We start from the raw sequence: 13501 nt of genomic DNA, 5'->3' as shown, positions 1-13501 counted from the left end.
ATTTTCAAATTTTGAATTATTCGATTTGAAACAAAGTTTTTCTGATTTGTTCCCACAAAATGTGTATATTCATTGTGCACTGTATTCACTTTTCCATATTTTTAATTTTTAAATTATTTTTGTGCTGAATTTTTTGATATATTATATGTTTTTTTCCGACATCGTATGCAAAAGTTATAGCCGTTTTACATTTTCCCTACACTTTTTGCAAAACATGTCCAAATTTAAGTTTTCAAATTTTCCTAACTAGTAGATGTAGTAATATAACTACCTCTCGAAGCTCCCTTATTTTTTAAAGTTTTTATCATTTTCTTTTGATTTTTTTAAAAGCTGAAATGGCGATACACGTAGGGGGGGGGGTAGAGTTTGAAAATTGACCTATAGTGCCGGTTTGTGTCTTCAACCGGCACTATAGGTTAAGACTCTTTAGTGCCGGTTGGTGACACACACCGGTACTATAGGTTAGACCTTTAGTGCCGGTTTGTGTCACAAACCGTCACTAAAGGGGCTCGTGGGGCCCTGGCCTGACGCCAGCCTGCCACCACCCCTTTAGTACCGGTTCGTGGCACGAACCGGTACTAAAGGTTCATTACGAACCGGTACTATTGATCGCCATCACGAACCGGTACTATTGATCACATTAGTGCCGGTTTAACCGGCACTAATGTTCTTCACATTTGACCCTTTTTCTACTAGTGAGGCCACGTGGAGGCCCATCTGTCCCGATTCTGCATTGAACCGGGACTAAAGGGACAGGGCATTAGTACCGACCCTTTAGTCCCGGTTCAGGAACCGGGACAAAAGGCCCTTATGAACCGGGACAACATGCCCTTTTTCTACTAGTGCAGCACAGCTTATAATTATACGATTTTTGTCCTCACCCAAGAAATAACATGATATGTGGTAGAACTTAGCACTATACCTTAGAAACACACACCAGGTAACTAGTTCGCTTAGCATTCAGAAATTTTGACCTTTAGCTTGCTTGTTGCTAGTGATCTGCATTGTTTTGACAGCTTTTTGCTGCAATATATGATCTGCAGCTCTTCCAGAGAGGGTGGGAGACCCTCCTTCGGCAGCTGTGATATGCGAATACAACGTTCGATCTTCAATGTCTTGAGGGACGGAAGGCTGTACAGCCCCGCCTGAAGATCTACGAGATCATCACAATAACATAAAACCAGTTTCTCCAGCGAAAGTGGGAGGCCCTCTTTCGGCAGTCCTGAAATGTGATTACAATTGTAGATCATCAATTTTTTGAGGGATGGAAGGCTGTGCAGCCCCGCCGGAAGATTCACAAGGTCATCACAATGCATAAACATGAGATTTTGCAGGGACCTATGGAGCAGAAACGCTCTCTCTTCCTCATCTGTTAGTCTCTCCTCTTCCAAATATTTTAGTTCTAGTCGTTGGAGGCAGGTGAGGCCCTTGTAGAATGATGTTGTAAGGCGAGACAAATCATCGATCTTAAGACTTTCCAGTCTAGGGAAAATTCCATCTATTAGCTCATAACTCTCTCCAGCCGTTGTAAGTGCCGGGATAGGGGATTTGACTACTTCCAAATGCCTGAGGTTCACGAGGGATCGCAAGCCCTCTAGTGTAACGAGCGAAGTACAGTTGAAAATTCCCAAATGTTCTAGCAGCGTGAAGGATTCCAGCTGTAGAAATTCCAAACTTGAGTTCTCACATAATCCCAAAGACCTGAGTGTTCCAAGCGATTCCATGCCTTGTAATGTGGTGAGTGATCTGCATTTTGTAATTATCAAATCTTCCAACGACGTGCAGGAGTGCAGCATTAGAGAACTCAAACTTTGGCTACAATGTACTACTAATTTTTTGAGGCGGGTATGGTTATTCAGAAAGCAGGGCTGCATGGTTTCCTGGGAATACTCAGCAATTCTGATTTCTTCAAGTGATTGCGGGAGGAGCAATCTTCCCTGCACCAAATACGAGAACAACTCGAAGCATTCCCCAATTTTTAGATACTCAAGGGAGGTGAATCCAGCGAAATCTTTTCTGCTTCCATCAAATATTAGACATGGACATTTGCGAATAGTAATCTTTTTGAGAGAGGAGGTGAGATTTAATGGAATGTATAACAATCCGTCTGCAGCTGAGCTCACGGACAAATCATTTTGATATCCTGATGATGAAGCCTCCGAGGCTGGGACAATATTCGACTGACTATTTCTTTCCTCTTCAATCCGTAACCGTGTCAACTTCGGACAGCCCACTAACATCAATTCCTTCATGGCTGGCGCATGTCGAAGCATCAGAGATAGCCATTTCCCCGTTATTCCACATGAATCAATACTAAGAATTTCAAGAAATGGGAGGGCATTACAATCTGCAGCTATCACGTCTTCATGGGTGTGCACTGACACAACATCTGAAGAGAAGAGTTTTGTGCAGCTTTCTATGCTCAAACTCTCTAGAGATACCAGATGAGAAAAACTTATTAGTGAAATAGACACCAGATTCTGGCAGCCTTTTATTTCCAAGTGTTTCAGGTCCCTCAGATTATGGAATGCCAAGATTTTGTCATCCAGTCTCATCTCACCAGAAGACTCACCCAAAAGACTATTTGGAATAATTTCGAACGTTTCCATGGAAAAAGATTTTATAGTTAGAAACGTTGAAACTTTGCTGATTAAAAGCTCAGAAAATGTGGCTGAAGGCCGAAGATGGACCAATACTTGCAAGTGAGGACAATCGCAGATTATGAATTTTGTAAGACTGGGCAACCATGCATTCTTCTCCATTTTGAAGCTATGATGTTTCTCCAGCAAATTAAACATCTTAAGTGCAGGGCAACCTCGGATCTCCAGTACCCTTAAACCCGAGTTCATATCTCCGAGAGAAGTGCAGAAACAATTCTCCAACTCTGGCATCTCAACTAAAACTAGCTCCTCCAATGACGGAACCGATACTTCTCTTACTTCCCGCATATTGCTCAACTTCAACCTTATAAGAAACGGAAACCTTTCCAGACATGGAAGTATCCAGCCCTGTCCACAGTTCTCTAGATGAATTGTCTGCAAAGAGGTAAGCCAACCATCTAATATTTGATGGGAAAACTTGCTCTTAACTTGAGACGGTGAACCCAGCTCAACATGAACGCCCTCAAGTTTTAGATACCGGAGATGTGTATGATTTACCCAACTACACATGAAGGAATGAGAATCAGCAGATGATGCAGACAAATGAAGCACTCGCAAATGGTGTTCCTTTTGGAATGTATCTTTGAAGACTTTGAAGAAGAAAGGGTCATACTGCCCAATTAACACCAATGTCCTCAAGTTTGTCACTGATGTAAATGCACTTCGTAATTTTTCTTCAAATTTCTCATTACGAGATCTGTTGCTGGTTTGATTATCCATCAGATATACAGAATCGGTTAGTATTGACAAATGGTGTACAGTTGGCAATATTTCATTGAAATGTATATCATCTATTGTTGCACACTCTGTTCTTGAAACAATCCTTGCAAAATCATGCATAAGATCACTAATGGCATATGAAGTTTGCCTGCCAGAAGAGAATAATTCTTCATTTTCTCTAACCTGCTCAAAAAAGCCCAGGTTTACCAATTCAGTTAGATAGTTCCATCCCATCTCCTCCAAATTCTGATTTGAATGAGTTCGCTTCACAAATCCCTGTGAAATCCACATACGAACTAACTCTTCGACGGGAAACTGATAATCGTATGGGAATATAGAACAATATGAGAAGCACTGTTGTAAATGGAAGGGTAGCTCGTCATAGCAAAGCTTCAAAGCTGGCATGATGCCGTTACTGAGTTGCAATGATTTCCAACATCCATTCTTCATAATGTTAGTCCAATGTTTGACAGTAAGATGTTTCCTTAATAGTGCTCCTGCAGTTTGTGCCGCTAATGGGTTTCCTTTTAACTTTTCTGCTATTTGTTGCCCGATGTCACATAGACTTTCTTGCTCTTCGTAGTTCTCATCACCAAATACACATGCTTTAAACAGTAACCAGAAATCATCATTTTCCAATGCACCTAAATTAATTGGTTCCACTGTTCCTCTCTTTTTTGCAACAAATGTTTTTCTAGTTGTCACGAGTATCAAATTGTTGTTTGCACCATTAGACTTAAAAGGAGCCAATAGCTGGTCCCATCGGCAGTCCTTTCTATCATCCCAGACATCATCTAGAACAACCAGAACCCTCTTTGATTTGATATTACTCTTCAAGACCTCCTGAAGCTTGGCAAAGCTGCAAAGTCCTTCGTGTGTGTCTTGGGACACAAAATCTAACATCTCCCTTGTGAGTCTCACTTCATCAAAGTTTTTAGACACCCAAATCCATATCCTGTGATCAAATTGATTTTCCACGGCAGGATCATTGTATACGAGTTGGGCAAAAGCAGTCTTCCCAATTCCTCCGATGCCTACAATAGGCACAACAGTGGCACCACCAGCTGATTTGTGTTCTCTTATCAGCTTGATTATAAATTTCTTCTCTGCAGCTCTCCCGTACATTTTTCTTTGAACGAGACTTGATGTTCTTCGGCATGGATCAGATGTTGTACTCTGATGATGATCTGTAGTTGCAGCAGAGTCTAACCCAAGTATGTCGAGAACCCCTCTCACATCCCCTTGGATGCCCTCCAATTGACTAATTGTTTGTTGTAACATGTTGGAAAATCCGTCCTTGTTCCACAGGTATGTGTTATCTGTTGTGACTTGTGTTGACTCGTGATCAGTTCTCATCCTTTTTCTGCTTGATGGATTACCAACTGCAACATCCATATCATTTCCAGTAGCATTGGCCATGCTACAATAAGAACGAAAGAAAGCAAAGGTTCTTAAGCAAATCGTTTACTGAGAAGTGATGCACATGGATGTAGAAACGAGTAAATTCTGGCTTTTATTAATTAGAGAGGCATGAACTGCCGTAGTCGGTAAACCGTACCTTAAGGAAGGGTCTTGCGGTTGGTGACTTGCCCTACAACCAGCACTCTTGATATGCCTGCTCAAAACCCCTGTCCCATTTGTAGTCTTACATTGGACTACCATGTGACAGTATTTACATTCTGCCTCCACAGGGTTTCCATTACCATCTCTTATTACCACAAAATGGTCCCATGCCTTGGACCGTTGCCTCTTCCCACGACTGCTACTTGTTGGTGGTATATCAGTATCGACCATTGATGTCGAAGTAGCTGTGCCAAAAAAAAGAGAAGTGTTAGCATGGTCCCGTGAGCTGAACTTCTCTTTCACATTTAGATACAAAACCATGCGAAAAGTTTATATGTTCGGTGAAATAATACTCCCAGTGTCTCACAAGACCTTTCTTTTTTGCGGGGGAAACCTATGAAGCATGGATACTTCAAAAGCTGTTGTGTTGCCGTACCGGATGGCACCGATACTCTGATATGGCTAATATGGCTCCGATACTCGTATCCTAGAAGTATACCTTTTTTTATTTAAAGAGGAGAAAAGAAATGCCAATACAGCCCCGAGGGAGGACCAATAGCCTGCAACCACTAACCCTAACCTTCCTCTCTCGCACTCTGTTCGACCGCAGCAGGGATTGGGGATCGAGGGCGAGTCCGGCGTGCCGCCGCAGCTGCTGCCTCCACCGCCTGGGGTGGCTCGGCGCCTTGTATGCTTGCTGCTTATTGCTTGGCTGCTTGCTGGCTTCCGTACTTCCGTAGTAAGTAGTAGACTAGTATTACACTATTACTACACTGTGTGCTTGATACCTTCCATCGGCCATCGCTGAGAGAAATAGCTGCACAAAGGAGGCTATCACTTCGATTTATACATCTATTCTTCTACAATCTATACACATGTCCCTCTGCTTGTTGATGCTGGTGGGATAAATGGCTGATTTTGCTACTTTGCTGCTACTGTCTACTGCTAGGAAGGGAAATACGATATGGCATCTGCAGGGAGTGGTATGACAGCAAGCAAATCTTCACTTGGTGGGGTAACTAATGGGGCAGTATTTTGATCTCATCTCACACATTCTATTATGTTTGTATTTATTACATGTCATTTTATTAATTATTTATACATACTCGTCGTATCGATGTTTCTAGAAATTGCCATATCCTATATCATCATACTGGTGTTGCAGTATCGGTGCTTCATAGGGGGAAAGTAAACAGAACATGAATCATTTCAACAAAACGTTAGTAACTCGTATGAACTGACCAAAACATGAACAAAACTAGATTTCACAGTGGCGTGGACTCTCTATTTCTACATGACTACCTAAAGAAGGAAGCTCGGATAAATTCTAATTCCGATCAACCGTACATGAAGCGTTTCAGCAGAACACTAACTGTACGAACTGACACAAAGAGCACGGTTTTCTGTAGGCCGAGCTACCTGGTACCCTATATCAGGGCCGTCCAGAATGCACTGTGATGGATCGAGATATGTGCAAAAGTCTGAAATCTGCAGCTCGGTTAGGATGATCAATGCATAGTTCTAAATAGCGCGTTGCCGACCTCCCTGCCGTCAACAGCAGAGACCACCACGCGGACTCCCTTGATTGCAGACGTGAGCCCCTCGATTTCCTCCGCAAGCCCGGCCTCGCGGACCCAGGGCTTGCCAATGAGGGGGTGTGAAAGGATCTCTTGCGCTAGCCACCCGATCCCGGCGGCCTCCATCGCCATCCGGCGGAAGGGATCGTGAGCGAGCGGCCGGCCGTGGCGTGGAGTGGACGGACGGAGGAAGCAAAGCAAAAAATGCAGGCTATGACGAGACCTCAGATCCACATATAAATAAAGACTGTTAACGGGCTAAATGGCCAGTCTGTATACATGGGCTGGGCTATGACCATGAGCAAAAACCTCAACAACAACAAATGAAGGTCCACCTCATTTCAAATTTTAATACCCTCTTTTATTTCAAATATTCAAGCACTCCATTTATTCACACAAATACAAGTATGCTAACAGAATTTAGGGAAAAAAATACATATTCGTACTACCACTCAAAATTAAAAGAAATCACAACATAAGTACAAAAAATTATAAAGGCGGGAACTATTTGGAGATGGCGGACGCAAAACCTCCGAGGCCCGCAACCAGGACAAGGGGCAGGATGGAGCACCATGTTGGCCCAGACCACGTCGCCGAGTACTTTCCGGCGATAGGCGATGACCGACGATGACGAACGACGAACAAAGCTACTTCTAGCCGGATGCAACGCAGTGCAAAGCTAGCACCAAGTTGTCCTGATCGATTCTTTGATAGGACGTATACTAGTACTAGCAGTAAGCTAGCTAGCTATCGACTTGATCTATCCTAGCTGATGCACAATACGTACGCACACGGAAGACGCTGGCGTTTTGCCACAGGCACGTATCATGCCTGTTTGGATCTGTATTACTTTCACAAATCCAAGGTTTACAACCTGGGGTACATAGGTATATATACTAGCCAACCTGGCTAATACTACTCCTACTCGGTGATTCCTTGGAAACCTGCACGGACACGTACATGCACATATACTAAACCGGACACTAAACCGGACACGGCCACGTACACGTCGTGGATATTCCTAACAATCACCCCCCTAAACACGACGTCATCATGTCACTGCATCGACGCCGATCCTTTTTTGAATCTCGAAGAACTTCTCTCGATCCAAAGCCTTGGTCAGCATGTCCGCTAGTTGATCATTGGTGCGATTGTAGTTGACCTCCATCTTCCCTTCTTCCATGCAGTCCTTTATGTAGTGATACATCGTATCAATGTACTTGCTCCTTTCATACCGAACTGTATCCTCGCGTAGAAAAAACGTAGACTCACTGTCAACGTTGAGCACCACTTGCTCCGGATCTCGATCCATGAGATCACTGTGTAGCCGTCCTAGCCACACACCTTGGCACTCTGCTTCACTTGAAGTCGATGCCACCACTTTCTGCTTTCGTGATAGCCAACTTACTATGCTTTCACCAAGGAAATATGCCACGTCCGAGGTACACTTACGGTCGCCAACAATTCCTTCCTTGCCACTACCACTGTAGCTAATTAGTTTCACCATCTCCTTCTTGCTCATCTCAAGACGAGGTTCCATTGAAGCGACAATGTGATTGCAATCTTTCATGCCACGGCTTTCAAGTATCTTCCTTGCATATGCCTCCTGGCATAGTGTGATCCCCTTCGGCTTTTGATGTACCTCAATCCCGAGGTTGCAACTCAATAAACCTAGATCATCCATCTTGAAAAGCTCCTTCATTTGTAGCTTAAACTTTGCAATCGCCTCTTCATCTGCTCCAGTTATCAACAGATCGTCGACGTAGATGCCAACTAGTAGACGATCCCTGGCTTCACCTCTCTTGTACATTGGATGCTCTAGTGGGGCTTTCTCAAATCCAAGAGAAATCAAAGTTTGATCAAGTTTGATGCTCCATGCCCGAGAGCCTTGCTGTAGCCCGTACAATACTTTGTGTAGTTTCAGTACCTTGTGTTCCTCTCCCTCTTTGATGAATCCCGGTGGTTGATTCACATACACATCTCCTTCTAACTCGCCATTCAAAAACACAGGTTTTACATCCATGCGATGTATCTTCCATGATTCCTGAACCGCGAGAGCGATGAGTAATTCCACCGATTTCATCTTTGCAACGGGAACGAACACTTCTTCGAAGTCCGCACCTTCCTCTTGCACGTACTCTTTGGCTACTAGCCTTGCTTTGTGCTTCACGAACCCTCCGGCATCTTTCTCGATCTTAAATTCCCACTTGAGATCCATGACTTTTTTATTGTTGGGAAGATCCACAAGCTCCCATGCATTGTTATCGTGGATCGACCTCAACTCCTCTTCCATTGCCTGACGCCAACACTCCTTCATATTTGCGTCCACAAATTTCGCCGGTTCCTTAGCGTTTGCTAGACACCGTCGCCCACTCCCTTTCACTTTTGCCGGGTCAATCGTCCGAAGAGTCTTCTCCGAATATGGGTGTAACACCGGTTGTAGCAGAACAGGTGTAGGTGGCGTTGTCCTCGTCTCTTGTGCCTTCGGAGACGACATTATTTGCATGGCTCCTTGTACCTTCAGGAGTAACTCCTCACCGTTTGCTTCGCACATTGCTTTTGGCAAAGCTAGACTTTCATCCCCGGGTACGGACGTTACCTTGCCGTTCTCATCTTCTTGCATTATAGTGGCCAAGCATGGCAAAACTATACGTACATGCGCTGGTAATGGACCTTGCATATCTCCTGGATCACTTGCAACGTCACTAGGTATAGATGGCCCTAGCTCACCACGTGAGCCACCAAGCCCTCCTGCTGGACTTGTTTGTAGCCCACCATGCGAGCCTTCTCTTGTGGCTAGGCCACCACACGTAGCTGTCTTGGAGGCTCCTTGTGCAGCACTCGCTGCTGGGTGCGAGGCGCCCTTACTCCCCACAAGGGATCCAGCTTTGGTGCCTGCGGCCGGTGCTTTCGGCCTACTCAGCGAGACACCATGTCCAGTGCTATTTTTGTGGCCACCTACGGACCTCTGAACAGCACAAAGATTACTTCTCCATGGTCCAGCACACGCAGCTATTGCTGCATCCGCTCCAGCAAAGTTGGCACTTATGCCCGTAACATCGACATAAATTTCGGTATCATCCCCTGCATCTGTAGCTTCGACACGAGTTTCCGAACCATAATATTGATGGCATACTTTTTCTTCCGCAAGCTTGACAATTTCTTTAGTCAACACTTGTGAGTCTGGATCCTCCTCGTCCACGAGTTCGCTCATCAACATCATGTCACCATCATCTCCTTGTTGGGCCATGAGCGCCTTCTGCTTCGGTGCTTCCTCGCAGTCAGCCTTGAAGTGGCCGAGGAGTCCACAGTTATAACACCTCACTTTCCTGATGTCAAACTTTCTCCTCGGTGGTGGTGCAGCCTCATTGTCTGAGTCGTTGTCCGAGTCGGCGAAGTTCTTTCTCGCAGAACGCTGCTTTCCCTTCTTCTTGCTGCTGCTCGTGGATCCGCCTTGCTTTTCGAGGGCGATCCATTGCGCCTTTGTGAGCATCACAAACTCGTCGTTCCTCCCGTCCCCAAGACTGTACCGCATCCGCTCATCATGAGCCTTGTACCGTCCGACAAGATCGTCGATGGAGAGAGTTGCGAGATCGACGCACTGCTCGATCGCCGTGACAATTTGCAGGTACCGGGGAGGGGCTGCGCGCAAGAACCGCCGGACAACCGAGGTCTCCGTGAGGTTTTCACCAAGCGCACGGATCCGATAGACGAGAGTAGCCACCCGTGAAGCGAACGCATCCACGGACTCATTGTCGCCCATGACCAAAGTCTCATAGTTCCTTAGGAGAGTTTGGAGATTGGCTTGCTTGACGCGGGTGTGTCCCTCGAACATGAGCTTGAGCGTATCCCACACCTCCTTCGCCGTTGCTTTGGCGATTAGGTGCTGGAGGACATCCATCGGCATCACCGAGTAAATCGCTGACGCCACCTGCCGATCCTTCCGGTGCTCGGCTCCCTCCTTCTTGAACGCGTCGCCTCCGGGATCCACCGCGTCCCATAGCTCGTTGGCGCGGAGACCACACTCCATGAGGGCCTTCCAGACCCCGAAGTTCTCGCGATCAAACCGTGGATACGACGAACTCGCCGGAGCAGCAATTACTTTAGCTGCACCGGAGTACTCCACCAGCTGCTTGGTCTTGTCCTTCTCGTCGTCCGACATGATCTCCCGTTACTAGAAGATCAACCTTGCTCTGATACCAATTGTTGGCCCAGACCACGTCGCCGAGTACTTTCCGGCGATAGGCGATGACCGACGATGACGAACGACGAACAAAGCTACTTCTAGCCGGATGCAACGCAGTGCAAAGCTAGCACCAAGTTGTCCTGATCGATTCTTTGATAGGACGTATACTAGTACTAACAGCTAGCTAGCTATCGACTTGATCTATCCTAGCTGATGCACAATACGTACGCACACGGAAGACGCTGGCGTTTTGCCACAGGCACGTATCATGCCTGTTTGGATCTGTATTACTTTCACAAATCCAAGGTTTACAACCTGGGGTACATAGGTATATATACTAGCCAACCTGGCTAATACTACTCCTACTCGGTGATTCCTTGGAAACCTGCACGGACACGTACATGCACATATACTAAACCGGACACTAAACCGGACACGGCTTGCCGGTCACGCGGATGTCGGTTCACCCAGAGGCCAGCCCAGGCCTCTCCGCACCCAAAGAGCACGAGAATGGCGTAGTAGGAGTAGAAGACCACCTTGCCACCATGGAGGAAGACGCCGCCGGGGCCCCGGTAGACGATCAGCCACAGCGCTCCTGCGGCCTCGAGGACGCCACACAGCAGCAGCGTCGCCGGCAGCTTCTCCCGGTCGAGGCTGGCCTCCACGATCGCGCCCACCGCGCTGCTATCCAGCTCCGGCTCCAGCCCCAGCTCCATGTATATTTTCCTTGCTTAGTTGGCTACTTAGTTTCTTGTGAACTACAATCTACTTGGTCAGTGATTATATACGCAGCGGGAGGGCAGACAGAAGCAACGATGATCCGGGAGTATTCCCGTTATGCATTGATGGAAAGGGGTTTAGCCCGGTTTAAAAAAAAATCACAGCGGCATCGGCTATTTCTACACCATCACCTAAAGAGCGGAGCCCAGCTCAGGTAAATTCTAGTTAACTGTATTTGGCAACAAAGATTCACAACTGAAGTAATCTACAGCTGGTGGTAGGCACGCTTACCCTGTTTGAGCCTGTGGGAGCTGAGGTCGTCGATCACGTTGGCCGCATCATAGAGCGCCTCCTTGAGCTCAGCAAGAGATTCAGCCAGTGGCTCGTTGCCGAGCCCCCTGCCGTCAACAGCGGAGACGACCATGCGGACTCCCTTGATTGCAGACTTGAGCCCCTCGATTTCTTCCGCGAGCCCGGCCTCGCGGACCCAGGGCTTGCCGATGAGGGGGTGTGAAAGGATCTCTTGCGCTAGCCACCCGATCCCGGCGGCTTCCATCGGCAGATCCGGCGGAAGGGATCGTGAGCGGCCGGCCGTGGCGTGGAGTGGACGGACGAAGGAAGCAAAGCAAAATACTCTGGAGGGGAGACGGCAGCTCTTCTCCAGCTTGGTTTATATATACATACAATACAAAAACTGTAACAGGCTAGGCCTAAATGGGTTATTGTCGAGTTAAAGCTTGAAAGGCCTGCATGTCTGTTTAAATGGGCTGGGCTGGGCTATCATCACGAACAAAAAACCACAATGTACGACAACAAAATGAAGGTCCTCAAAGGAAAAAATATAAATGCAGGTCCTCCTCATTTTAATTTTTTTGAAATAAATTTCTCTTACTTTATTTCTTATTCAAGCACTCCATCATCCATACACACAAATACATAAACGCTCACAGAATTTAGGAAAAATATATAGTATTTTGGTATGTACTACCACTCAATTTTTGTTTCAAAAACAACAAAAAATGTTTAAAGGCGGGAACTATTTGGGGATGGCGGATGCAAAACCTCCGAGGCCCGCAACAAGGACGAGAGGCACGATGGAGCACCACAGGACGGTCCTCCCGACTGCTCGTCGGTCGCATGGCCGCTGGTTCACCCACAGGCCAGCCCAAGCCTCTGCACAGCCGAAGAGCACCAGAGCGACGAGAATGGCGTAGTAGGAGTAGAAGACCACCTTGCCACCATGGAGGAAGACGCCGTCTGGACCCCGGTAGACGAGCAGCCAAAGCGCCGCGGCGGCCTCGAGGACGCCGCACAGCAGCAGCATCGCCGGCAGCTTTTCCCGGTCAAGGCTGGCCTCTACGATCGCGCCCACCACGCTGCTCTCCAGCTCCTGCTCCAGCCCCAGCTCCATGTATATTCTCCTTGCTTAGTTGGTTACTTGGTTTCTTGTGAACTATCTACCTGGGTCAGCGATTATATATGCAGCGGGAGGACAGACAAAAGCAACGATGATCCGGGAATTAACATGCGTTAGGACAAAAGACATACGTAAAATATTAGCTGCTCGGAGGTTCCAAACTGATCTATTTTATTATTGTTGTTGGCTCAGACCCAACGCCGAGTACTTTCCGACGACGGTAATATGACCGACGACGAACGACGATGAAGCGAAGCAACGCTGGTTGAACTTGGTTCCTGCCCCAAGCGGTCAGACCTTCGAGCAATCAATTAGCAACACCGAGATAAGACTCGCACGTACACAACCTGCTGAACGATCTTTGCTTTGATCGTTACAGCGCTACTAGTAGTAACGTACGCGTAGACGATTCGGCTGATTGCCACAGGAGCGTATCGCTCCTGGTTTGATTTGTATTACTTCACAAATCCAAGGTACGGTTACAGGGCTGTTGCACGCACATATAAAAAGTAGTCCATGGCTAGCTAGACCAATACTCCTCGGCTGCTAATTGATGTCCTACTCGGATACTACATGCAAACCGACCTACACACGTACAACTTTGGGAGGCTATGTCGTGGTTAATTCCAACAATCACCCCCCTAAACACGACGTTGTC

General features: G+C 46.7%; 1 pseudogene; it reads right to left on the bottom strand.

Moving 5' to 3' along the window:
• Nucleotides 1-953: 953 nt before the first annotated feature.
• Nucleotides 954-11982, bottom strand: LOC119334128 (annotated as a pseudogene).
• Nucleotides 11983-13501: the final 1519 nt, after the last annotated feature.

The sequence above is a fragment of the Triticum dicoccoides genome, chromosome 7A (assembly GCF_002162155.2).
Source record: "Triticum dicoccoides isolate Atlit2015 ecotype Zavitan chromosome 7A, WEW_v2.0, whole genome shotgun sequence".
In the NCBI taxonomy this organism is placed as follows: Eukaryota; Viridiplantae; Streptophyta; class Magnoliopsida; order Poales; family Poaceae; genus Triticum; species Triticum dicoccoides.
The sequence above is the reverse complement of the archived record's forward strand: the minus strand, read 5'-3'. Positions and strand labels throughout refer to the sequence as shown.